At 40.2% G+C, this 26,748-nt stretch overlaps 1 protein-coding gene and 1 pseudogene across 3 annotated transcripts in view; one reads left to right on the top strand and one right to left on the bottom strand.

Annotated features, from left to right (window-relative positions):
* The window catches only part of KCNH1 (potassium voltage-gated channel subfamily H member 1), a 355,938-nt gene that overhangs the window by 82,275 nt on the left and 246,915 nt on the right, over positions 1–26,748 (top strand). The window lies entirely within an intron of this gene.
* Positions 9,756–9,904, bottom strand: LOC116624961 (annotated as a pseudogene).

Here is a 26,748-nt window from a genome sequence, read left to right as displayed (position 1 = left end):
GACAGCAAGAATAATGTGTATGATACTTTCCTCACATTTTAGGCTCTTTTCCTTGGCGTTTCTCTCTTTTATTTTGGTGCTATTTCTACATCCGATTTTGGCAAACAAAAGAGGACACAAGCAGACAGACAACACACTATAGTTTTCATCCCCGTGTCTTGTTAGGGGCAGGAAGTGCTGCTGATGGGCGTGTTTCTCTTTTGCGGTCCTGCCACGGAGGCCAGAGGCCGAGGGCTGACCGCAGTGATGTTCCCAATGTTGCCACTGTCCCCATTCTAACAATGCTGTTGTCTCCCCCATCTTACCTACCAGGGGAATCCAGCCAAGATCTTTCCCACGTATTTTAATTAATTAATTAATTAATTAATTAATTTTCATTATGTTCAGTTAGCCAACATATAGTACATCATTAGTTTTTGTTGTAGTGTTCAACAGTTCATTAGTTGCATATAACACCCAGTGCTCATCACAACACATGCCCTCCTTAATACCCATCACCCAGTTACCCTATGCCCCCACCCCACTCCCTTCTGTAACCCTCAGTTTGGTTCCCAGAGTCCAGAGTCTCTCATGGTTTGTCTCCCTCTCTGATTTCTTCTCATTCAGTTTTCCCTCCCTTCCCCTGTGGTCCTCTGCTCTATTCCTTATATTCCACATTTTTATTTATTTTTAAAATTCTTCTTCTTCCAAACTTGTGCTCATAGTGTGTGAAGGACCGTGGATGTCCTTGGAGAAAACTAGACTCAGCCACCCTGCCTCGTCTTTCAGTGCTTCCCTACTGTCCGTTCTTTCCCAGGCTCCTAGCCAACCCAAGTCCTGCTTCTCTTTTAAATCTCCCCCAACTTTTCTTGGTATCTCTTTAAGGTTGTTCCTTCTTTAAAGAGATCTTACTGACTCGGGTGCTAGGGGATGGGAATACAGCTCTTCAAAGCTTGCAGTCTGGTGGGGGCTGCAGGTAATTGACACTGGCAGAGAATGTGAGACGTGCTGTTCCGGGGCTTAGCTCAGGGTGTTATGGCTTACTAATGGGGAGTACTTAGCTTAGTGAGAGAATCCAGGAAGGCTTCCTGGAGGAGATGACGGGAGTTAGTTTGGTGAGGAGTAAGAAGTGTGTTCTTGGAAGAGGAGAGAGCCTGTGTAGAGGAGTTTGCTCTTAGGGCTGAGCAAGGCATACACTGTGTCCAAAGCAGAGTCAGCGTTCGGGGAGGGAGGCGTGGTGAGAGAGGGAGGCAAGATCCAGTGATAGAATCTCAGAGTCTTGCCAAGTTTACATTTTATCATGTGGTCAAAAAGAGACCATTAAGGATTTCCGTTAGATGTGTGCCATGATCTGACTTTGATTTTGAAGGTGTATACAGGCAGCAGTGGTGAGAATGAGAGGAAAATGTCCCAGGTCTCCCCTCCTCTAGTTCCCTTGAACCCACAGCTCTCAGGCTGTGCCCTCCACCCCTGCACTGAAGCAACACTACCTCCCTGCCCCAGATCTCCTATTCCTCTGGCCCTCACTCTTAATGCCTGGCCAAGCCCCTACCCCGAACCCTGATTGGAGCCAGTTCTCTGGCTCCTCTGGGCTGTGCCCTAGTGCCTCACCGTCCGCGGAGAACTCCATCACCGTGTAGACCCACCCCAAGTACGCTTGGATGCCTACCGTGTTTCTCCTGGCATGGCCCTCCAAGGCGGGTCCTTTGTTCCCTAACCCATTCAAGTCTGGCTGTTACCTCCACCCCTGCTCTGAGCCTTGCTCAAAACTCAAGTGACTGTGCCTGTGGGGGCTTATTGTTGGACTCTTTTATTATGTTCCATTGGTTTGTCTATTCTGATGCCAATGCTGCACTGTGGTAATTAGCATAGCACGATAGTAAGTATTAGAATCAGTTACCTGTGTTCTTTTGTTTCAAGACTGCATGTCGATTTTAGATCCTTTGTATATCCATATAAATTCTAGAGTTGGCTTGCCAATTTCCACCCAAACTCAAAAAACCTGTTGGGATTTTGGTTGGAATTACATTAAATCTAAAAACCAATTTGGAGAGGGGAGCCTTGGTGGCTCAGTCGGTTAAGTGTCTGACTCTTGGTTTCGGCTTAGGTCCTGATCTCATGGGTCGAGATGGAGGTCCGAGTCGGGCTCTGCGCTCAGTGGGAGTCTGCTTGGATATTCTCCCCTTCTGCCCCTTCTCCTACTTGCATGCATGCTCTCTCTCTCTCTCTCAAATAAATAAATAAATAAAATCTTAAAAAAAAAAACAATTTGGAGAGAATGGAAGTCTTAATATTGAGTTTTCCAAATGTTGGCCATAGAATATCCATTTATTTAGGTCTTCTTTAATTAGCAATATATTAACAAAATATTCTTAGCAATATTTGCTGCCATTCTTTTTTGTTCTTGCTGTTAAACTTATTCCTAGACACCTGGTATTTTTGGCACTCTGTAAATGGCTTCATTTCCTAATTGTTTTTTACTGGTATAAAGTGTTTTTTGTTTATTGATTTTGCAGCAGAGTTACCAAATTTGCTTATTAATTTGAAGATTTTGTAGGCTACTTAGAATTTTTTACATGCACAATCATGTCTTTGTGAATAAAAACTATTTTACTTTTTTTTCTCTGCAAAATTTATACCTTTATTTCTTTTTCTTGACTTAGTCCTGTCTAGGATCTACAATATAATGTTGAAAAGAAGTGGATATAGTAGACATCCTTCTCTTATTTCTAATCTCACGGGGAATATGTTCAGTGTTTCAGCATTAAGTGTATTGTTGACTTTCGTTGTTTGTAAATACTCTCTGTTAGATTAAGGAAGGTCTCTTATATTCCTGGTTTTCTGGGAATTTTTACCATTAACAGGTTTTGAATTCTACCAAATACTTTTTCTGTATCTATTGAGATAAAATGTTTTTTCCTCCTTTAATTTATTAATGTGGTGAATTATATTGATTGACTTTTTAAAAAAAGATTTTATTTATTTATTTATTTGATAGAGAGAAAGCACAAGCAGGGGGAGCGGCAGAGGGAGAAGGAGAAGCAGGCTCCCCGCTGAGCAGGGAGCTGGATTCGGGGCTTGTTCCCTGGGATCATGATTTGAGCTGAAGGCAGACGCTTAACTGACTGAACCACCCAGGTGTCCTGTTGATTGACTTTTGAATATTGAATTAACCCTGAATTCCTGGAATAAACCCTAGTTGGTCATGATGTCTTGTACTTTTTTACATAACTGTAAATGATTTTGTAATATTTAGGAATTTTGCATTTATATTCATGAGAGGTATTGGCCTTTAATAATTTTTTTTTCATAATATCCTTGTTAGGTATACACAGGGAAGTGTATCTTCTTCCACTATCCTCTGAAAAATTTGTGTAAGATGGGACAACTCAGATATATAGGAATATAGGACCGTTCAGGTATTCCTTTTTTTTTTTTTCTTGTGTCAGTTTTGCATTGTTAAAGATTTGGCCGTTCCATGTAGTGTGTCAAATGTGTTGGCAAAAAGTTATCCATAGTATGTGTGTTTTTTTTTTTTTAAATGTTGACCTATAATGTTTTCTCTCCCTTTATTCTTCATTGGTCATTTGTGTCTTCTCCCTGTTCATTTTGGTAGAGTTTTCTCAATTATAGTAATCTTTTCAAAGAACCAACTTTTAGCTTTTTTAATTGTTAATGGTCTGTTTTCTGTTTCATTGATTTTTGCTCCTATTTGTATATTTTCTTTGTTCTACTTTCCTGGGGTGTTAAGTTTACTAGGATTCCACCCTCCTTGGCTTATTGGGATGGAATTTTTGATTGTTCAAAGATTTAATGTGAACTTAAAGCTATTTTACTCTCTAAAGACTTTTTTTTTTTTTTTTAAGATTTTATCTATTTGACAGAGAGAGACACAGCGAGAGCAGGAACACAAGCAGGGGGAGAGAGAGAGGGAGAAGCAGGCTCCCCGCTGAGCAGGGATCCCGATGCGGGGCTCGATCCCAGGACCCTGGGACCATGACCTGAGCGGAAGGCAGACGCTTAACGACTGAGCCACCCAGGCGTCCTTCTCTCTAAAGACTTTTAAAGAGCATCCCAGAAGTTTTGATATGTCGTAATCTCATTATTTCAGTTCAAAATACTTTGTTTCCACTATGATTTCTTCTATTTAAAAGTGTGTTGCTTGGGCGCCTGGGTGGCTCAGATGGTTAAGCCTCTGCCTTTGGCTCAGGTCATGATCCCAGGGTCCTGGGATCGAGTCCCATATCGGGCTCCCTGCCCAGCGGGGAATCTGCTTCTCCCTCTGCCCCTCCCCCTGTTCATGCTCTCTCTCTCTCTGTATCTCTCTGTCCCAAATGAATAAAAATAAATAAATAAATAAATAAAATAAATAAAAGCGTGTTGCTTAATTTTCAAACTTTTGATAATTTCCTACTTACCATTTTATTACTGATTTCTAGGTTAATTTCTTAATGGTAAGAAAGTATACTTTATGATTTCAGTGCTTAAATTTTGTTGAGACTTCCTTTATGCTTCAGTTTCTGGTCTATTTTGGTAAATATTCTATATGAAATTGCAAAAAAAAATGTATATATTTTGAAGTTGTTAAGTGTTTATTCTGTATAGGCTAATTAGGTCAAGTAGATAGAGTTTGAAAAAATTGTCTGCATTACTAATTATTTTGTCTGCTTGTTCTGTCAGTTACTGAGAAAGGGGCATAAACAGTCTTCAACTTTGATTATGGAATTGTTGATTTCTATCAATTTTTGCTTTGGGGAGTGGAATCCTAATAAGCCTAACACCCCAGAAATGTAGAACAAAGAAAATATACAAATAGGAGCAAAAATCAATGAAATAGAAAACAATTAACAATTAAGAAAGCCAAAAGTTGGTTCTTTGGAAAGATTACTATAATTGAGAAAACTCTACTAAGATGAACAGAGAGAAGACACAAATGACCAATGAAGAATAAAGGGAGAGAAAACATGATAGGTCCAACATTTTAAAAAATAATAACCGCATATTATATATATATTTTAGAGTTATGTTACTAGATGTATACACAGGTAGGATTGCTTTGTCTTCTTGTTGAATGAGTCCTTTTGCCGTTATGAAATATTCCTGTTTTTATTTAAAAATACTTACTGCTTTTAAGCCTGCTTTGTCTGATGTTAATATAGGCTTCCAGCTTTCTTTTGGATACTGTTAGCATGGCATGCCTTTTTCCATTTCTTTTATTTAAATTTCCTGTGTTTTTTGTTTTTGTTTTTTTAAAGATTTTATTTATTTATTTGACAGAGAGACACAGCGAGAAAGGGAACACAAGCAGGGGGAGTGGGAGAGGGAGAAGCAGGCTTCCCGCGGAGCAGGGAGCCCGATGCGGGGCTTGATCCCAGGACCCCGGGATCATGACCTGAGCCGAAGGCAGATGCTTAATGACTGAGCCACCCAGGCGCCCCTAAATTTCCTGTGTTTTACTTGTTTATTGAAGTATAGTTGACACACAATGTTACATTAGTTTCAGGTACAACAGAGTGATTGGACAACTCTGCATCCTACACTCACCACAAATGTAGCTACGGTATAATGCTATTGCAGTATCATTGACTATATTCCCTATGCTGTACCTTTTATTCCCACGATTTATTCATTCATTTATTCCCGGAAGCCTGTACCTCCCACTCCCCTTCACCCATTTTTTTCTGTACCCCTACCCGCTTACCTCTGGCAGCCATCAGTTAGTTCCCTCTATTTATGGGCCTGTTTCTGCTTTTTTTTGTTTGTTCATTTGGGTTTTTTTTATAGATTCCACATACAAGTGAACTCATATGGTATTTGTCTTTCCTTGTCTGACTTATTTCACTTAGCATAATGCCCTCTAGGTCATTCATATTGTCCCAAATGGCAAGATCTCATCTTTTTTATGACTGAGTAATACTCCGTCGTGTGTGTGTGTGTTTGTGTGTGTATGCTCGTGTGTGTGTGTGCCCACGTGCATGTGTATGTGTGTGTATAACATCTTCTTTATCCATTCATCTGTGGACAGACACTTGGGTTGCTTCCATATCCTGGCTATTGTAAATAATGCTGCAATAAACATAGGGATGCATATATCTTTTCAAATTAGCGTTTTTGTTTTCCTTGGGTAAATACCCAGTAATAGAATTACTGCATCTCATGATATTTCTATTTTTAATTTTTTGAGGAATCTCCATGCTGTTTTCCACAGTGGCTGCACCATTTTACATTCCTGCCAACAGTGCATGAATGTTTCTTTTTCTCCACATCCTTACCAACACTTGTTATTTCTTTCTGATTATAGCCATTCTGACAGATGTAAGGTGATATCTCATTGTGGTTTTGGTTTGCATTTCCCTGATGATCAGTGATGTCGAGCATCTTTCCGTGTGTCTGTTGGCTGTCAGTATATCTTCTTTGGAATAATCTCGATACAGGTTCTATGCCTATTTTTAATCAAATTATTTGGGTTTTTTTTGTATTGAGTTGTAGAAGTTCTTTATATATTTTAGCTCTTAACCCCTTATTGGATGTCATTTGCATTTATCTTCTCCATTCAGTAGTTCGCTTTTTCATTCTGTTAATGGCTTCTTTCACTGTGCAAAAGCTTTTTATTTTAATGTAATCCCAATAGTTTATTTTTGCTTTTTTCCCCCCTTGCCTGAGGAGACATCTAGAAAAATGTTGCTGGGTCTGATGTCAAAGAGATTACTGCCTGTGTTTTCTCCTAGGAGTTTTATGGTTTGATGTCTCACTCTTAGCTCTTTAATCTATTTTGAGTTTATTTTCGTGTATGGTGTAATAAAGTGGTCTACATACATTTCTTTTGCATGTACCTGTCCAATTTTCCCAGCACCATATATTGAAGAGACTGTCTTTTTCCCACTGTATATTATTGCCTTCCTTGCCATAGATTAATTGACCATATAAGCATGGGTTTATTTATGGGATTCTCTATTCTGTTCCTTGATCTATGTGTCTATTTTTGTGCCAGTACCATACTGTTTTGATTATTATAGATAGCTTTGTAATGTATCTTGAAATCTAGGGTTGTGATATCTCCAGTTTTGCTTTTCATTTTCAAGATTGTTTTGGCCATTCAGGGTCTTTTGTGGTTCCATACAAATTTTAGGATTATTTGTTCTAGTTCTGTGAAAATGCTATTGGTATTTTGATAGGGGTTGCACTGAATCTATAGATTGTTTTGGGTAGTATGGACATTTTAACAATTCCTACAATCCATGAGCGTGAAATATTTTTCACTTGTTTATTTTTTTCATCAAAGTTTTATACTTTTCAGAGTACAGGTCTTTTGCTTTCTTGGTTAAATTTGTTCCTAGGTATTTCATTCTTTTTGGTGCAGTTGTAAATGGGATTGTTTTCTTAATTTCACTTTTTGCTACTTTGTTATTAGTATTAGAAAAAACAATAAATTTCTGTGTATTAATTTTGTATCCTGCAGCCTTACTGAATTTATTCATCAGTACTAACAGTTTTTTAGTGGAGTCTTTAGGTTTTTATGTATAGTCTTGTGGCCTTTAATTTTTAAAGATTATCTCTTGTAAATAAATAGCAAAGGATTGGGTCCTTTTTTGTTTTTTGAAAATCTGGTCCATTGATAATTGTCTTATGATTGGAATACTTAGTCCACTTGCTTTTGTCATCATTGTTATCCTTGGGTTTTAGTCTATCATCTTCTATTTATTTTTCCTTTCTGATACTTGTTTTTTGTTGTTGTTGTTGTTGTTCCTATATCCTTTTTTACCACCTTCTTTGGATTAATTATTTGTTTATTATTCCATTTAATTTCCCAACTTAGCTTTTTAGTTGTATATATTTTTATTATTCTTTAGTGCTCACCCTAGAGATTACAATTGCATTCTCTGCATAGTAAGCTATTTAAATTAGTACTTTTACCCCTTTTCAAACTACTAAGATCTTTACAGTAGTTTAATTCTATTTAACTTCCTTCTTGCTCTTTGTGCTATTTTTGTTATAAACCTACAGGTCTTTGTTATCATTACTGCTTTAAATTGCCAATATTCTTTTATAGTTATTCGTATATTTTCACTCTTCTTTTTAGTTTCATATTTTTGGGAGGGGCATCAGTTTCTTTCAGCCTGAGCATCTGCTTTATTCTTTTTCACAGTACAGTTCTTTTGGTGATGAATTTTTTTAAATAATTTGTTTGAAAACATCTTTATTTGGATTATTTTCTCAAGGTGTAAAATTATAAGCTTGCTTTTTTCTTTTTAAACCTTTAGCAGTTTAAATATGTTATTGCTTCTGATGAGAATTCAGATGCCATTCTATTTTTGTTCTCCTGAATGGGATGTCTTATTTTCCTCTGCTTCTTTTATTTATTTTTTCTTCAAATTTTTATTTAAATTCTAGTTAGTTAACGTATAGTGTAATATTGGTTTCAGGAGTAGAATTTAGTGATTCATTACTTACGTACAACACTCAGTGCTCATCGTAACAAGTGCCCTCCTTAAGACCCATCACCCATTTAGCCCATCCCCCACCCACATCCCTCCATCATCCCTCAGTTTGTTTTCTGTCATTAAGAGTCTCTTATGGTTTGGGGCGCCTGGGTGGCTCAGTTGGTTAAGTGACTGCCTTCGGCTAAGGTCATGATCCTGGAGTCCCTGGATCGAGTCCCGCATGGGGCTCCCTGCTCGGCAGGGAGTCTGCTTCTCCCTCTGACCCTCCCCCGTCTCATGTGCTCTCTCTCAAATAAATAAATAAAATCTTAAAAAAAAAAAAAGAGTCTCTTATGGTTTGTTTCCCTCTCTCTCTCTTTTTCCTTTCCATATGTTCATCTGTTTTGTTTCTTAAACTCCACATATGAGTAAAATGATATGGTATTTGTCTTTCTCTGACTTATTTCACTTAGCATAATGCATTAGCTCCATCCACGTTGTGGCAAATGGCAAGATTTCATTATTTTTGATGGCTGAGCAATGCTCCATTGTGTATATATACCACGTCTTCTTTATCCATTCATCAGTCAGTGGACATTTGGGCTCTCTCCGTAGTTTGGCTATTGTGGATAATGCCGCTATAAACATCGGGGTGCATGTACCCCTTCAAATCTGTATTTTTGTATCCTTTGGGTAAATTCCTCTGCTTCTTTTAAAATTTCCTCTATATTTTTTGTTTTTAACATTTTGACTATCAAGTTCCTGGGTCAGGTTTTGTTGTTGACTGTATTTCACAGTCTCTTCTGTTCTGTTCTTTATTCTCTTTTCCGCCTATGATTCAGGTTGACTACTTTTTCTTGACCTATATTCGAATTTACTAATCCTATTTCTGCTGTAACCCATGTGCTGTAAATCTATCCGATTAATTTAAAATATAGGGTTTTTTCCCTAGAATATCCATTTGATTCTTTTTTCTCTTGTAAGAGGTTGAGATGTAATTCACATACCACACCATTCACCCATTTAAAGTGTACAAGTCAGTGGTTTTTAGTATATTCTCAGAGTTGTACAACCATCACCCAAATCAATTTTAGAATACTAAAAAATTTTTAATCATGGTAAAATACACATAATGTAAAATTTCCCACTGAACCGTTTTTAAGTGTACAGCTCAGTGGCATTAGGACATTCCCACTGTCTTGCTACCATCACGACCATTCATCCACAGAACTCTTTTCACCTTGTAAGACTAAAACTCTGTACCTGTTAAATAATAACTCCCCATTCCCCCCCATAAATACAGGTTTGATATGTATTAACTTCTGACTCTTGATGGAGTCTGAGACACAGGTTGGTGCCATTATTGGAAAACACATAGTGAGTGAGAGGCAGAACAAATCTTGTCTTCCCATTTGAGGTTCCAGAATTATTGAAATGTTTTCAATTAGCAATAATCGCGCCTTGGATAAACCTCATTGGCTACGATACTGCCACTGTGCAAAGCTTATTGAAATGTTTGAATGATGACTTGTTTAACCTTGAGTTCACTACAGCCTAGGAGCCCAATTTAGCTTAGATGATTATGGCTTCTATTGGAATTATCCATCCCATACCAACAACAGCATCCATGGCCACATTTGTAGGAAAGGGGGTCTGAAGGATATGGAAACTATACAAAAGGGTTTTGAGAATTAGACCTTCTCAGGGAATTAGCATCTTATGGATTTTTTCCAAGCACAGGGAAGCTGTGTGGATAAGACATAAGGTTTGAGGATTAGCTGAAGCATATCTCACGGGGTTGGTTAGGAGGCAAGAGAGCATTGCCTATCTGATGGCCGTGGCCTTTGTAAAAACTCATGATGAAGCCTTCCTTTAAGAAGTAGTAGTTTCTGTGTGCATGTGCTCTTACCTTCCTAATATATTGAAAGTTTTTGAAGGCAAAAATGATACTCTGTGCTCATTAATCGACAAGTGTCCACATATTTGAATTAGAGCATATGAGAAGGAAATGCCCCAGTAGAGTGATAAGAGATGGTCAGAAAAAGTCTCTTACAAATATCATCTCTCCCAGTAGCCTGCTTAAAATTCTTTGACTTTTTTTTTTTGCTCCTTATTATTTGTTCTATGTTTTCATATTAAGCAGAGTAACAAATCAAAACAGTTATAACTGTGAGAGTATAACATTTGTTCTATGTTTTCATATTAAGCAGAGTAACAGATCAAAACAGTTATAACTGTGAGAGTAGTGGTAGGGGGCTGGTCTCTCATGACCTTCGGTGAGGAAGAGAGGAGTATGTGCTCCACTGTTAGACCGTGGCCTTGTGGGGCGAGGGCCTAGTGTGGAGTTTCCGAAACATGGCGTGCCCCAGAGACATGGATGGCGGTGCCAGAGATTGGCTGCGTTCTTCCCAATGGTCCAAAGATGAACCTGCAGAAATAGTGCAAGTAGTGAATGTAGATTCAGGCATGCTGTGAACAGATTGCCAGATCCATGTGGGGCTATATAGGAAAGAGACATGAAACCTCATTGAAAGGCAACGTAAAGAAAAACAATAGGAAATAAAGAGTACTAAGCAACGGAAAAGACTTGCCTTTTTTAGTTACATTTTTATATAACCAGATTTCTTTGAAAGGGATGTATATAAATGAAAGGCTTCTATTTGAATAGGAAAAGCAACAAAAAGCATGGCAACACTTAGAGGAAAGAATGGGACCTTGTAAATATGTCATTTTAAATGTTTTACAGAACCCCTTACGTCTTACTCCAATAAAAATGTTTTGTTTCGTTCTTTAAAGCAGGCACTAGAACTGATGAGAGAGTAAATGTGAGTGTGTTTTGTGCTCTTTGGAAAAAGGTATGACAGAAACATACCTCTGTGTATTCACCAGTTATTGATTGAACAGCACTAGAAATAGAGCTCTGTGTTTAGTGCTTTGGGAATTTTAGAGGAAATAAAATGACTTCAGGTTGGGGCTTTTGAGCCAGGTCTGCAGGAAAAGTATAGCCGGGGACTGGCAGGTAGAATTGTCAGTTGGCCAAACAGTGTAACTTCATGATGAAATAACCAGCTGCCTGTTTGACTCCGTCTGACTAGCTGTGTGACCTTGAGCACATGAGTTATCCTCTCTAAACCTTGGTGTTCTTTTTTTTTAAAGGTTTTATTTATTTATTTGTCAGAAAGAGAGAGAGCACAAGCAGGGGGAGCGGCAGGCAGAGGGAGAGGGAGAAGCAGGCTCCCCGCTGAGCAAAGAACCTGATGCAGGGCTCGATCCCAGGACCCTGGGATCATGACTTGAGCCGAAGGCAGACGCTTAACCCACTGGGCCACCCAGGCATCCCTGAACCTTGGTGGTCTTATCTTTAATGAGGGCAGTGTCTACCTTGCAGGGTGTTGTGGGGATTAAATTAGGTAATGTGTATAGATTAGTGCAGTGCCTGGCGCATCGCTAGCACTTACTAACTAGTACTGCTATTCCTGCTGTTGTTGTTAGCTCAGACAATGACCTAGAAGAGTAATAATTACTTCCCTCATGCAGATTCTTGGCCCTGGGAAGTATTGCTGTTAGGAAGCTCATCTTTATTCCTGAGCACATAGGTTTGAACCATCTGATGACCTTTCACACCCCACCCTTCATGGAGCCTTGGCTAAAAGGAGAGGCCCCAATCACAAGAGAGATTTTGCATAGATTTTGCATAGAGGGCTAAAGGCCAGACCAGAACAGCCATGCTGAGGGCTCACTCTGCCTTCTGTTTCTGGGTACAATCTGATTGCACATTAAAAACATCTTGGTTGCTTGTTGAAAATACATAGTCTCAAGCACCACCACAGTCTGTTGATTCCCTGTTTCCAAAACTCGTATTTTTAACATTCTCCTCCGTTGGTGCTTCTGTGGCCATCCCAGCTCCTGACTAGCATTTGGAGTCATCTCAGACCATTTGGAAACTTTCCTATTGGGCTGGTAGTGGCCTCATTGCTATTCCAGGCCTTACCTGCATGTTCCCTGTTTTCCTGGATCTTGGGATGTCTTTGAACATTGACCTACCGGCTCCTTGGCTGTCCTCCTCTCTCATGGCCATGCCTTCTCTGAGATCTCAAAGCCTGCACCATCCCCCATATTTGAATCAACAAACATTTACTAAGCTCCAGAGAGGCAAGGTGTGCAAACAAAGCACAATGAATTCTTGTTTCCTTTGCTCTTTGTACATTGCTCTGTGACACACACCTCTTTAGACTGTAATGATGATCATAATTATACCATAAAAAAATAGCTCCTGTTTATTGGGCACTTACCACATGCTGAGCATATACTGGGCTAAGTGCTTGATGCTTCTCATCTAATTTTGTTTTATTTTCACAATTCAGTGAAGGAGACTCACTCCCATTCTATAGGAGAGGAGATTGAGGCTTAGAGTGGCAGTCTGCTAGGGAACAGAGCTGACATTCTCATTGTGGGACTTGGAAGTCCTGTCTTCACCACTTTGTTGATCCCGTGGTTGGTATTTGCAGCAAGCTCTACAGATCTGTTAGGGAGGACTTGAAACTTTAGTCCATCAGTCCCTCCCCGCTCCAACCTCTTACATATGCTAAATGCACCTGACAGGTTGGGTTAGTCAATGAAGGGATGCAGAGGTGCTTGCAGAATGCTCTGAGAGCCCAAGGAAGAAGTTGTGAAATGGACACTATGGGACATGTCATGGAGGAGGTAGCAGATGGGCCATGCCTTAAGGGAATAGGCTTGGTTTGACAGATGACACTGAGACCAAGCAGATTTTCTCCACTGTCACAGCTGTAATGATTCAGGACTTCAGTGTCATAACATATCTGGAGGGTTTGGGTGGGGCTTAGCCTATTTTTGGTACTTGTTGATATGATTGTGGTAATATTGATAATCATCTTCCTTGAGCTGTAGTTTACAAAGTGGAGTTTAAAATGTGGAAAACATATAAAAGTGTTTAGATTTTACAGGGTTCCAGAGGAAACAGAGGTGGAAACAGAAGGCTCCTAGTGTAAAAGATGGTTATTTTAAAAGACTGCCTTGTGTTTGTTGAGGATCACCCGAAGAAGCATATCTTGGAGCTGATCCCCATCTAAGAGGAGTCAGGGATGCCAAAGACTAGGAAGTTTTAACCAGGGGGAAAATAGTATCAGGAGGTAGGAGTGAAGAGGGGACCCTCTAGCCTGAGCAAATAGGATAGCCAAGGCCTGGAGGTATGAAGCTGCATGGTACTTTCAGGGCACGGCGAGCTGCCCTGCAGGGCGCTGGAACATAGTGTGTGAAGAAGGGCATGGGAGATGAGGCTTGAAAGGTGGGATTGTGGGGGTGCCTGGGTGGCTCAGTTGGTTAAGCGTCTGCCTTCGGCTTAGGTCATGATCCCAGGGTCGTGGGATCAAGTCCTGTGTCGGGCTCCTTGCTCAGCGGGGAGCCTGCTTTTCCCTCTCCTACTCCCCCTGCTTGTGTTCCCTCTCTCTCTCACTGTGTCTCTCTCTGTCAAATAAATAAATAAAATCTTAAAAAAAAAAAGAATGGTGGGATTGTGGAGGGCTTTGAATTCAGGGTACCCTTTTGTTGGAGGGTATATACAGTATTCATCCCAGACTTTAACTCCAGCATGGGGGATTGATTTTTATATCCTCTTATCCAGTAGGGGCCAAAGGGAGGGCCTTTAGGGAGCATCCCACAAAGTTATCTTGCCTGCTTTTCCATCATCCCTGTTGGTATAACAATGTGTATGTTGTCCAGGTTATTGTGGGGTTCTGAAGAAGCTCCATGAGCTTCGTATTATAATGCTTTAGCACTTTACATTGTTTCCATATGAAATCTCATGTTTCATTCTCATCATCAAAACGGATGGAATATCACTCTTGGATCCAATAACCGTTATCACTTACTGAGTTCCTAATATGTGTTCCCACTGTGCCAGGGCTTCACAGACATGATCACCGAATCCCCACCATTGTGCAAGGTCGTCATTTTTTTCTGTTTGCCTGATGAGGAAGCCAAAGTTTAGAAAGCTTAAGTAACTTTCATAGAGCCCCCATCCCTGGGTTTAGAGACCAAACTTGCCTTACTGCTGAGTCCATGTTCTTTCCAGCCAGCTCTGCTGCTACCTCTGTCTTACTGCTGGGGGACCTAAGGTCCAGAGAGGGTTTCTTTTTTTTTTTAAAGATTTATTTATTTAAGAGAACGAGAGAGAGAGAGCATGTGAGCGCATGCGTGCACACAAGTGGGAGGAGGGACAAAGGCAGAGGAAGAGCGAGAATCCACAAGCAGACTCCCCGCTCAGCATGGAGCCCAACAAGGGGCTCAACCCTAGGACACTGAGATCATGACTTGAGCGGAAACCAAGAGTTGGCCACTCAGCCGACTGAGCCACCCAGGTGCCCCCAGAGAGGGTATCTTGCCCAGGGCACACTTGGAAGGGAGAGACAGCAGCTTGTCCAGGTTATTGTGAGTCTTTTCTTGAGCTGCGGACACCCTGCTGGCTACCAGGTACCCCTAGTATGACCCCTAGTATCCCATGAGTTACTGGCCAGTTGGCCCCTCTAGAATCTGTAATATTCATTCTTCGTCATTTGTCCAGGGGCGTCTGGTCTTCCCTCCCTCAGTACTTAGGACTCAAAGCTCCCTCCTCGTGTTGACAGCTTAGTCATTATACCATCTTCTCATATTTCCAATGTATTCACCCATACTTGCTGTGTAAATCTCCAGAAACAGCCTGTTTATAAAGGGTCTTTGACAAGGCTGTAACTCTAGCCTGATTTGAGGATGCTGCTATAATTAGTTACAGGTTGGCATTAGCTAAATTGACTATAATCCATCATGCTTATTAGATGTGGTGGGGGCGATCGCCCCCTGAAGGCTCAGTAGTAGGAAAGACACATTAAATATAGATAAGCTGAGTATTTTCGCAGGAGCTGCCTATACGGAGCAGGGCCATGTGTATATCACAGCCGCTCCTCTGCAACAGCACAGGAGAAATAGCGGGGACTGGGGTCGAGAAAGCGCTCCGAAGCTTTCAAAGTAAATCGAGCTAGTTACAATGTACCTCTAATAAAATTTAAACAATCTGTGAGAATGGAAAACAGAGTAAGTGATTCTTCAGGTAATTACCAAAGATTTTCTCAGGTAGGATGGAGTTTTCATCAGGCCCAGGTATCTTGACACGTTATAGACTAATCCTAGGAACCCGCTGGTTTTTAGCATTTAGGAACTTCAGCTGTTTTCAGTTTTCTGAAGTGCTGCATATAACATACTCTAGATCCCAGTTACTTTGCAGCTCTTTCATTTTTGGTCCTCAACATCAAGACAAACCTCATTTTAAGAGGCACTAGGGCCTGTGAGGTATATGGCTCAGGTCACTCGATGTCTGGGAGGATGTGCCCTTGAAGGTAGCACTGTTGTAGCTGGATCCTCGGGTGTCAGAATCAACCCAGATGGACAGGCTCTAATACTAGGTTTGTTTGCGTATTTCCCAGCTGGGCAGCAAATCTCCGCTCATGGCTATAATAAGAAAATTCACGGACTGTTTTTTTTTTAAAGATTTTATTTATTTGACAGAGAGAGACACAGCGAGAGAGGGAACACAAGCAGGGGGAGTGGGGGAGGGAGAAGCAGGCTTCCCACTGAGCAGGGAGCCCGATGCGGGGCTCGATCCCAGGACCCTGGGATCATGACCTGAGCCAAAGGCGGATGCTTAATGACTGAGCCACCCAGGCGCCCCTCATGGACTGGTTTTGATGTGTATTTCTTTCTTTTTTTTAAAAGATTTTATTTATTTGACAGAGAGATAGAGAGAGAGCACAAGTAGGCAGAGAGGCAGGGAGAGGGAGAAGCAGACTCTCCACTGAGCAGGGAGCCCAACGCGGGGCTCGATCCCAGGACCCCGGGATCATGACCTGAGCCGAAGGCAGCCGCTTAACCGACTGAGCCACCCAGGCGCCCCTTGATGTGTATTTCTGATCAGGAAATTAGTACTTGGTACTTTTTACCTTTATTTTTGTTTCATAAACATGTTGGAAGTTCGTCAAAAAAATTCCCCCACAACACAAGTTAACATCTGTAAGAGTCCCAAACTTAGTAGATGGTGGCCCTTGTGGGGGGCAGGTGCATTGAAAAAATAAAGCTTGGCCCCAATGGCATTTCCTTTTACCACTTGTGGGCTGGCCCGTGATCACAGGGGCACTGACAGAGGATGTGAAAATGCCACTGCTTGGTCCAACTTGTTCCTGGAAAAGCAACCTGAAATGTATGACAGTAACACCATTCTTTCAAAAAAGGGAAAGAGGAAAGAAACAGAGCTATCCAGTTTTCATTTCCTATTGGACACCTGCCACATTTATTCTGCCTCTCCCCTGCTTGTAGTTAAAAGCTAGGACATACACTGACCATCTCTTATTTTCATCCTACTAAGCTTGTCTGTGTCCAGGGCCCGATGGAGCTAGCTGGACAGCACTACCATTGTGGTGAAGGAAACTTCCTTGCTTTATTGAATGTTGTCGAGTCTAATCTCAAGCAGGCAGCACAACATAGAGCATAGCTTCCATTGTCTTGTTTTTCTTCTAGAGTAAGAATCTGGTTTTCTTGGTCTTTACTCTTCTAGAATGTGGGCACACTTCTCCGCTGTGATTCATATACTGAACAGAAATATTTGTGTAGAGGGCTTAGAGGTCTTCTGTTTTCACAGAATCCAATCCAATTTTCTGGTTCCCCAAATTAATCCTTATGACCATTTATTATGTCTTGGGAGAAGTACTTTCAAAGGTGTTACTTCTAAATATGTATCCTGTGAGCAGGAGGTAGATTTCCCAGCTAACAGCTTAGTAGGATGAAGCTGGCTTGTGTTGCTGGGGCTTAGTTTAGTTTAATTTCATCTGAATTTTTCAACAGTTCTCAACCTATCTTGCAATAATAAAGCTTTTATTAGTTTTCACATCCTTTTCCTGTCTGTTATTTAGTTCTGTTCTCAACATCCCTATGTGGATGTTGAGAATTTTATGAAAAAGGGAGACAGAGGTCAGGAGCGATGGACTTATTCAAAGTCTTACGGCTGCGGAACTCAAGATCAGATTTCCCAACCCCTAGGCCAGTTTTCTAATTCTTGCCTGATTGAATCCTGAGCTTTTCTTTTTTTTTTTTTTAATTTTTTTATTGTTATGTTAATCCCCATACATTACATCATTAGTTTTAGATATAGTGTTCCCTGATTCATTGTTTGTGCATAACACCCAGTGCTCCATGCAGAACGTGCCCTCCTCAATACCCATCACCAGGCTAACCCATCCTCCCACCCCCCTCCCCTCTAGAACCCTCAGTTTGTTTTTCAGAGTCCATCGTCTCTCATGGTTCTTCTCCCCCTCCGATTTCCCCCCCTTCATTCTTCCCCTCCTGCTACATTCTTCTTCTTCTTTTTTTCTTTCTTAACATATATTGCATTATTTGTTTCAGAGGTACAGATCTGAGATTCAACAGTCTTGCACAATTCACAGCGCTTACCAGAACACATACCCTCCCCAGTGTCCATCACCCAGTCACCCCATCCCTCCCACCCCACCCCCCACTCCAGCAACCCTCAGTTTGTTTCCTGAGATTAAGAATTCCTCATATCAGTGAGGTCATATGATACATGTCTTTCTCTGTTTGACTTATTTTGCTCAGCATAATACCCTCCAGTTCCATCCACGTCGTTGCAAATGGCAAGATCTCATTCCTTTTTGATGGCTGCATAATATTCCATTGTATATATATACCACATCTTCTTTACCCATTCATCTGTTGATGGACATCTTGGCTCTTTCCACAGTTTGGCTATTGTGGACATTGCTGCTATAAACATCGGGGTGCACGTACCCTTTAGGGTCCCTACTTTTGTATCTTTGGGGTAAATACCCAGTAGTGCAATTGCTGGATCATATGGTAGCTCTATTTTCAACTTTTTGAGGAACCTCCATACTGTTTTCCAGAGTGGCTGCACCAGCTTGCATTCCCACCAACAGTGTAGGAGGGTTCCCCTTTCTCCGCATCCCCGCCAACATCTGTCATTTCCTGACTTGTTAATTTTAGCCATTCTGACTGGTGTGAGGTGGTATCTCATTGAGGTTTTGATTTGGATTTCCCTGATGCCGAGTGATATTGAACACTTTTTCATGTGTCTGTTGGCCGTTTGGATGTCTTCTTTGGAAAAATGTCTGTTCATGTCTTCTGCCCATTTCTTGATTGGATTCTTTGTTCTTTTGGTGTTGAGTTTGATGAGTTCTTTATAGATTTTGGATACTAGCCCTTTATCTGATATGTCATTTGCAAATATCTTCTCCCATTCTGTCAGTTGTCTTTTGGTTTTGTTGACTGTTTCCTTTGCTTTGCAAAAGCTTTTTATCTTGATGAAGTCCCAATAGTTCATTTTTGCCCTTGCTTCCCTTGCCTTTGGCGATGTTTCTAGGAAGAAGTTGCTGCGGCTGAGGTCGAAGAGGTTGCTGCCTGTGTTCTCCTTTAGGATTTTGATGGACTCCTGTCTCACATTGAGGTCTTTCAACCATTTGGAGTCTATTTTTGTGTATGGTGTAAGGAAATGGTCCAGTTTCATTCTTCTGCATGTGGCTGTCCAATTTTCCCAACACCATTTGTTGAAGAGACTGTCTTTTTTCCATTGGACATTCTTTCCTGCTTTGTCAAAGATTAGTTGACCATATAGTTGAGGGTCCATTTCTGGGCTCTCTATTCTGTTCCATTGATCTATGTGTCTGTTTTTGTGCCAGTACCATACTGTCTTGATGATGACAGCTTTGTAGTAGAGCTGGAAGTCCGGAATTGTGATGCCGCCAGCTTTGCTTTTCTTTTTCAACATTCCTCTGGCTATGCGGGGTCTTTTCTGGGTCCATACAAATTTTAGGATTATTTGTTCCATTTCTTTGAAGAAAGTGGATGGTATTTTGATGGGGATTGCATTGAATGTGTAGATTGCTCTAGGTAGGATTGACATCTTCACAATATTTGTTCTTCCAATCCATGAGCATGGAACGTTTTTCCATTTCTTTGTGTCTTCCTCAATTTCTTTCATGAGTATTTTATAGTTTTCTGAGTACAGATCCTTGAATCCTGAGCTTTTCTTTGTGATTAATATGAACTTTGTTTTTGACATCTTCTTTTAAACTCTACCTCCTGTCCAACCTACACCAGACTTAAGCACACATGTTTGCACATGCATGCATGGGTCCACACATGGGGATTCGCCTTCTCCTTTGCTCCCCTATCAGACCTTGAAAATTTGAATTCTTCACTGTGTCCTCACACACCCTTCACTGCTAGAGCTAAGTGGGAAATAGAGAAGGAAGTTGGAGCAAAGGGAGCAATTCTGGTATCGGGGGGCGGGGGGAGCTCAGAAGTTTCCAGCATGATTTGCCTGAGTCCGTGGAAAGCCGCTTCCATCTCTGCCCCAGTTTGACAGTACAGATGGACTGTGGGAAATTTGAAAATAATTATAGAGAAGGGGAACCTGGTTTCAGATGATGCCATTCTGAACTGAGTTAGTATTTATAGCAAGGAAACGGAGAGATTTTTATATTGAAAAAAATTTCCCCTGTATTAAGGACCTAATTCACTTGGGACGGCCACACAGTCACTCCTACTCAATCCTCAAGAAAGCCGAACACTGGCTCTTCTTTTTCCATATGCTGGTGATTTTCTTCGAACAGCCATTGTGTGAAAAGAGGTGATTCATTTGTTGTTGTTGTTGTTGTTGTTTCTTCTGTGACTCATTCATGGACTGAGGAGTTCTCTGGACTAGATGTAGTTCCTGCAGTGATGATATCTCTAAAACTCAGCTTTCTTTTGCGCAGTCAGTTCCCTGGCATATCAGCCCACCATGGTCTGTGTGTAGAATGAGACATGGGTAAGACTCCCTGCCTGTTTCCGTCTGGCCTAAATATGCTGGAAGCACTGTCTACCTGGATGGGGAACATCTTGAGTGGTCCTGTCTGAGTGGCTCTAGCACGTTACCCAATCATGGAAAGGATTTTTCCAGAAACCCAAAGGATTACTTAGAGAGAAGGATATAACAGTTCCTATTATGGAATATTCATGGAACTTTCTCCCCAGTTTCAAAAGACCTAATCAAGATTTTAAAAGTTATCATAGTGGAAAATGCATAGGCTCTGGAGCCAGTGAACCAGAGTAACATCTATAAGTAAGCCTCCGTATCTTCATATATAAAATGTAGGTAACAATGTCTGCCTTGCCTTGTCACACGCACACACACACACACACACACACAGAGTTACCTAATACATTGTGATGCCTGTTCTCAAGCTGCTTAGTTTGTTTCTTCTCAATATATATTGGGTGCCGTCACCCTACGTAGAGCTTAGGATCAGAGTAGAGAAGTGGGTGGAATGACTCTCTGCCTATTACTGCTTACACCTGTCTCAAGACTAGACAATTCAGCTACCACCAACAACTTCTTTCAGCCTTGGATTGTTGTAACATAAGGCAGTCCACATTATTCTTTTCTTTTCTCTGAGCTTCCTGCTGACCCACCTGTTTGTATAAGCTATTTCTATATTATCTTTCATCAGTATGCTTCTGTAGGGACATTGGGCTCTCAACAAGATGCTGCCTGTCAATCTCTTTTTGGGGAGAGTCTGTTATGGGAAGATTACTTGAGGTAGCAAGCCCTGTTAGTGGGTAGCTTCTTGTGAGCACCCATTACAGAAGGTGATATTCTCCGACCTATAGCCCTCATGTAGTCCTGTCCATTATGGCTGCCTTGGCATGCCTTGACCTGCCTCTGGGATCAGGTTTATATTTGAGCTCATGTGCCTTGTCCAGCTTCCAATTTCATGTTGGACTCACTTAGCAGTTGTTTCAGACAAAGCCTGGACTAAAGCTTGTCAACCACAAAGGAAGCCATTTTCAGGGTAATTGAGATGGAAGAGATGGACAGAGGAAGACAGAGCATATTTAGTCCAAATTCTTGAAGTAATTTAGCATTTTGTGATATGTTAATATTGGTGCCAAATTAAAAATGTCTTTGTTTATCAATAAGTGTTCTTCCAGAACCTCTTGGTGTTATTTTGTCAGAGGCTAAAGATAGTGCAGTAAATACAATAAAACTGCATTACGTTATTTAATTTGGATTTCACTAATTAATATTGCCTCCTGTTGGCATTAATTTCCTGTTAAAATAATTTGATTCATTAAACACTCAATGGATGGCTTGTTTGCTAAGGAGGGTACTGTGTATAGAGTGGGCCGGAGATGGGAGATGGAGGCATTAATTGAGAAGCCACTATAACTGGTTTTAGTAGAGTATAACTGGGGAACTTCCTCAGGCTTGAAGCACAAGAAAACACTCTAAAGCTTGAAATAAAAGCTTCTGAGGAAAAATTATGAAAATAATATAAGAAAAATAATTGAGGGAAATATATAGGCAAAAGTTTAATATCTATAATATGTTCACAGAGATGAGAGAAATATCGAGATGAGTGGGAGCAAAATGGAAAAATGGAAAATTCACTCGGTGGGCAATAAGCAGATAAGTAAATGTTCAAATTTCTAATAAGTAAAATGGTAAATGAAACAATAATGAGAAATTTAACATATGGGCTAGCAATGGCTAAATGAGGAGGTTGTCACATCCTCTTGCTAAAAAGTAACTCTAAGCTTGACGAATTTGGTGAAGATAACAGTTTCGGTGCTCTAGAAATTGACCTAAGTTATATAACCATCTGAGAAACATTTATACAAAAACCCCACAGAACTTCAGGTAAGAATAGTGGCGGTATGTGGCCTGTTTGCTTGGCGTACCTGTTGTGTTTCTTCATTCCCCCACTGCTCCGTTGACATGGGGGTTCTGCCGGGGCAGGGCAGGTGTGAGGACCAGCCTCTGTATTGCTGCGGTCAAAGGGGATTAACTTGATTTGGACCAGCGTCGTCAGCAGAAGTGACCGTCTCCATGGAAGGGTTCATGGGGAAGGCCACTATCTCTAGCTTGAGGTTGCAGTTGTGATTAGGGCAAAATGTTCCTGACTGAGGTACAGCAAAGGCTGGAAAGGGCCCAAACTATCTACATACGTCTAAGTAACCTCGGGGCTGTTTGCATGTGCAGAGAAAGCACTAAAAGCCCCAAAAGCCAGCAAAATACTAGGCAGACTTAGAAGAGCTTGAATTTTTGATGCACTCCCCTACTTTCGTATAGATTCATTGGCAGAGGATGGAAGCCTTATGGGCATGAGGTGTTCAATCCCATCCTCTGACTGACTGCCAAATGATGTTGACACAGGAGTGAACACTAAGAGTCCAGGCTTAAAAATAAAAACAAGACTAATAGTTAAGAAACACAACTCAGCAGAGACATCATGACCATACACAACGAGGGTGACAGATTTCACAGACTGACCTGAGGCTAGTTACTGAACAAACAAAAACCAAACAATAATAACTTACTGTGATTATATTATCTATAATGTCCTATTTTCAACAAAACATGATGAGGTGTACAAAGAAACAGTAAAGTGTGATCCATACTCAGGAAAAAAAAAAGTAGTTAGTAGAAACTGCCTCTCAATGTCCTCAGATATTGGGTTTAGCAGACCAACACTTCAAAGTAGTTATATACGTGTTCAAAGAAGTAAATGAAGCTGTATTTGAAGAACTGAAGGACAGTATGACAACAATGACTCGACAAGTAAAGAGCCAAGAATTATAAAATAGAATTAAATCAGAGAATCACAGACCTGTACCCCAGAAACAAATAATACATTATAGGTTAATTAAATAAAAAATGAATAAATTAAAAAAATTTAAAAAAAATCAGAATTCTGGAGTTGAAAAGTGTAATAACTGAGATAAAAAATTCACTGGAGCTGGGGGCACCTGGCTGGCTCAGTCAGAAAGAGTGTAGGACTCTCGATCCCGGCGTCCTGAGTCCAAGCCCCACGTTGGGTGTAAAGATGACTTTAAAAAATAAGCTTAGATTGTAGATGGCAGAAGAAACATTAAGTGAATTCGAAGATAGGTCAAGAGAAATGATCTAATCTGAACAGAGAGAACAGAGTGAAAAAGATGAAAAATGGATGTGGCAAAAGACAAAGTGAAAATCATGGTAGTTGCAAGAGAAAATTACTCGTGGGCTTATGGATGCAGTTAAAGGCTGACTTCTCATCTGAAACAATGGAGGCCAGAGAACAATGAAATGACCCATTCAAAGCTCTAAACTGAAAAACAAAAACAAAATTCTGTTCGACCAAATTCCACCAAGAATCCTGTATCCATCAAAACTGTCCTTTGCAAATGAAAGTAAAATAAAGACGTTCCCAATAAACAAGACGGGGAGAATTGGTTGCTAGCAGACAAGCCTTTCAAGACATACTAAATGAAGTCCTTCACAATGAAAGGAAATGACATTAGATTTAACTTGAATCCTCAGGAAGAAAAGAAGGGCATCAGAAATGGCAAATATGTGTATTAAAAAACTTTTAAATATACCTTCTTATCATTTCTTCTCTTAACTTCCTTAAAAGAAAAGATTGCATAAAGCAGTAATTATAATCCTGTATTGTTGAGTGTGTAACATATATAGATGTGATATGACAATAATAACACAAACTCTTTTAAAAATAGAGGAAGAAGGAACACATCAAACAGAGAACACTTTATCTCTGAGACTAGTAGTATTCTGATAACAAAGACAGATGATACAAAAAAAGAAAACAATAGACCAATATCTTAGGAACATAGACACAAAACTTTTCTTAACACAATATTAGCAAACCAAACCTGGCAACATATAAAAAGATTTATTCACCATGAGAAAATGGGATTTATCCCTGGAATGCATAGTTGTTTTAACATCCCAAAATTAATTAATATAATATGCCATATTAATAGAATAAAGGCAAAGACCACACAATCATCTTTAATGCAGAAAAAACATTAATAAAAGCCCAACACCCATTCATGATAAAAACTCCCAACAGACCAGAAATAGAAAGGAGCTCCCTCAACCTGATAAAAAGCATCTATGAAATACAGCTAACATTATAATGGTAAAAAACTGGATGTTTTATCCCTCAGATTCGGAAGAAGAAAACAAAGGAAAGAAGGAGGAAGGAAAAAAGAAAGGGAAGAAGGAGTTAAAGGCATTCAACTCGCAGAGAAAGAAGTAAAGTTGTCTTTATAAGCAGATGAAATGATTCTTTATATAGGATATTCCATGGAGTCTACAAATGGCCAGAACTAATAAGGAAATTTAACAAGATAACAGACTACAAGATCAGTATACAAAACTCAATTCTATTCCCAATTCTGTTTTCTATTCCCAGAAAAAAAAAAACCCAAAAAATGAAATTAAGAAAAAGATTCTATTTACAATAGCATCAAAAAGAATAAAAGTTGGAGGACTGATGCTAACTGATTTCAAAACTTACTATAATGTCACAATAATCAAGAAAGTATGGAATTAGCACAAGGATAAACCTATAAATCAGAACAGAATTGGGAATCTAGAAATAAGTGTTTACATTTATGATCTGCTGACTTTCTACAAAGGTACTAAAACAGTTCAGTGGGGGGAAAGGATAGTGTTTTCCACAGGAGGTGCCAAGACAATTAAGTATCTTTATCCCTTCCTCACATCATACACCAAAATTAACTCAAAATCAATCATAGATCTAAATGTAAAAGCTAAAACTATAAAAGTTCTAGAAGAAAGCATAGGAGAAAATCTTAGTCACCTTGGGTTAGGCAAAGAATTCTTAGATACAATACCAAAAGTGCAATACAATGAAGGAAAAAATGGATAAATTTAACTTTATTAAAATTAAAAACATTTGTGTTTCAAAACATACCATTAAGAAAGTGAGAATATAAGCCACAGACTGGGAGAAAATATTTGCAGATCATATAACCAATAAAATATTTGTATCCAGAATATATGAAGAACTCTTAAAATTTGGTATTAGCTAAACCATCCCATTAAAAATGGGCAAAGGAACCTCCTCAGGCCCTAGAGAACCTCTCCACCTTGGAAACCCTGCCTGAAATCCCCAGGTTGTGGAGGTGACCTCTTCCAGATCACATTTTATGCCTACCCTTCTCCCCTTCTCAAAGAAGAGCCTCCAGGCCCAGCCTAGAAGACAGAGGCAAAGTAGTAAGAGTTGCTGTTTACTGAGTGCTAACTCATGTGCCAAACACTTGACCTATGTGGTCAGCTGAATAATGGCCCCAAAGATATCCCCGTCCTAATCCCTGGAACCTATGAATGTGACCTTATGTAGCAAAAGGAGCTTTGCAGATATGATGGAATTAAAAATATTGAGATGGGGGAATTACCTGGATTGTCCGGGGGAGTCCCTAAATGTGATCACGCTCGCCCTTATAAGAGGAGGCAGAGGGAGATGGGATGACAGAAGGGGAGAAAGCGCGGTGATGACAGAAGCAGGGACTGGAGTGGCGTGATGTGAAATGAAAGGAGGAGCCATGAGCCAAGGAATGGGGTGACCACTAGAAGCTGAAAAATCAAGGGATCAGATTCTCCCCTGGAGCCTCCAGAAGGAACCAGCCCTGCCGTCACCTAGACTGTAGAGCAGGGAGACTGACTTTAGGCTTCTGACCTCCAGAGTGTAAAAGAATAAATCTGTGTTGTTTAAAGCTTCACCCCTCAAAATGGGCAAAAGATTTAAATAGACTTTTCACCACTACAAAGGGCTATTAAGCATGACTAAAGATCCTTTTTTTTGGACCTGTGATTTAATTTCTTTGTTTTTTTAATTTAAAATTTTTTTTTGCATTTGACTAAAGATTCTTAACATCATTAATCATTATGGAAATACATATTAAAACCAAAGTGAGATATGTCTATTTACCCATCATAATAAAAAAGACAATATCAAATATTGATGACAGTGTGATGAAACTGGAACTCTCAGACATTGCTGGTAAGGAATATAAAATGCTGGAACCATTTTAGAAAATAGTTCGGCAGGGGTGCCTGCTTAGTCACCAGAGCGTGCAACTCTTGGTTTTGGCTCAGATCATGATCTCAGGGTTGTGGGATCAAAGTCCATGTCAGGCTCCATGCTCAGCCGAGAGTCTGCTTGAGATTCTCTCTCTCCCTCTCCCTTCGTCACTCCGCCTGTGTGTTCTCTCTCTCTCTCAAATAAATAAATAAGTCTTTTAAAAAATTAGGGTTGAAACTCGACCATTCTCTAACACCATACACAAAGATAAACTCAAAATGGATGAAAGACCTCAATGTGAGACAGGAATCCATCAAAATCCTGGAGGAGAACATAGGCAGTAACCTCTTCGACATCGCCCACAGCAACTTCTTTCAAGATACATCTCCAAAAGCTAG

Source organism: Phoca vitulina, unplaced genomic scaffold (genome assembly GCF_004348235.1).
Source record: "Phoca vitulina isolate PV1807 unplaced genomic scaffold, GSC_HSeal_1.0 scaffold71, whole genome shotgun sequence".
Classification (NCBI taxonomy): Eukaryota; Metazoa; Chordata; class Mammalia; order Carnivora; family Phocidae; genus Phoca; species Phoca vitulina.
The sequence above is the reverse complement of the archived record's forward strand: the minus strand, read 5'-3'. Positions and strand labels throughout refer to the sequence as shown.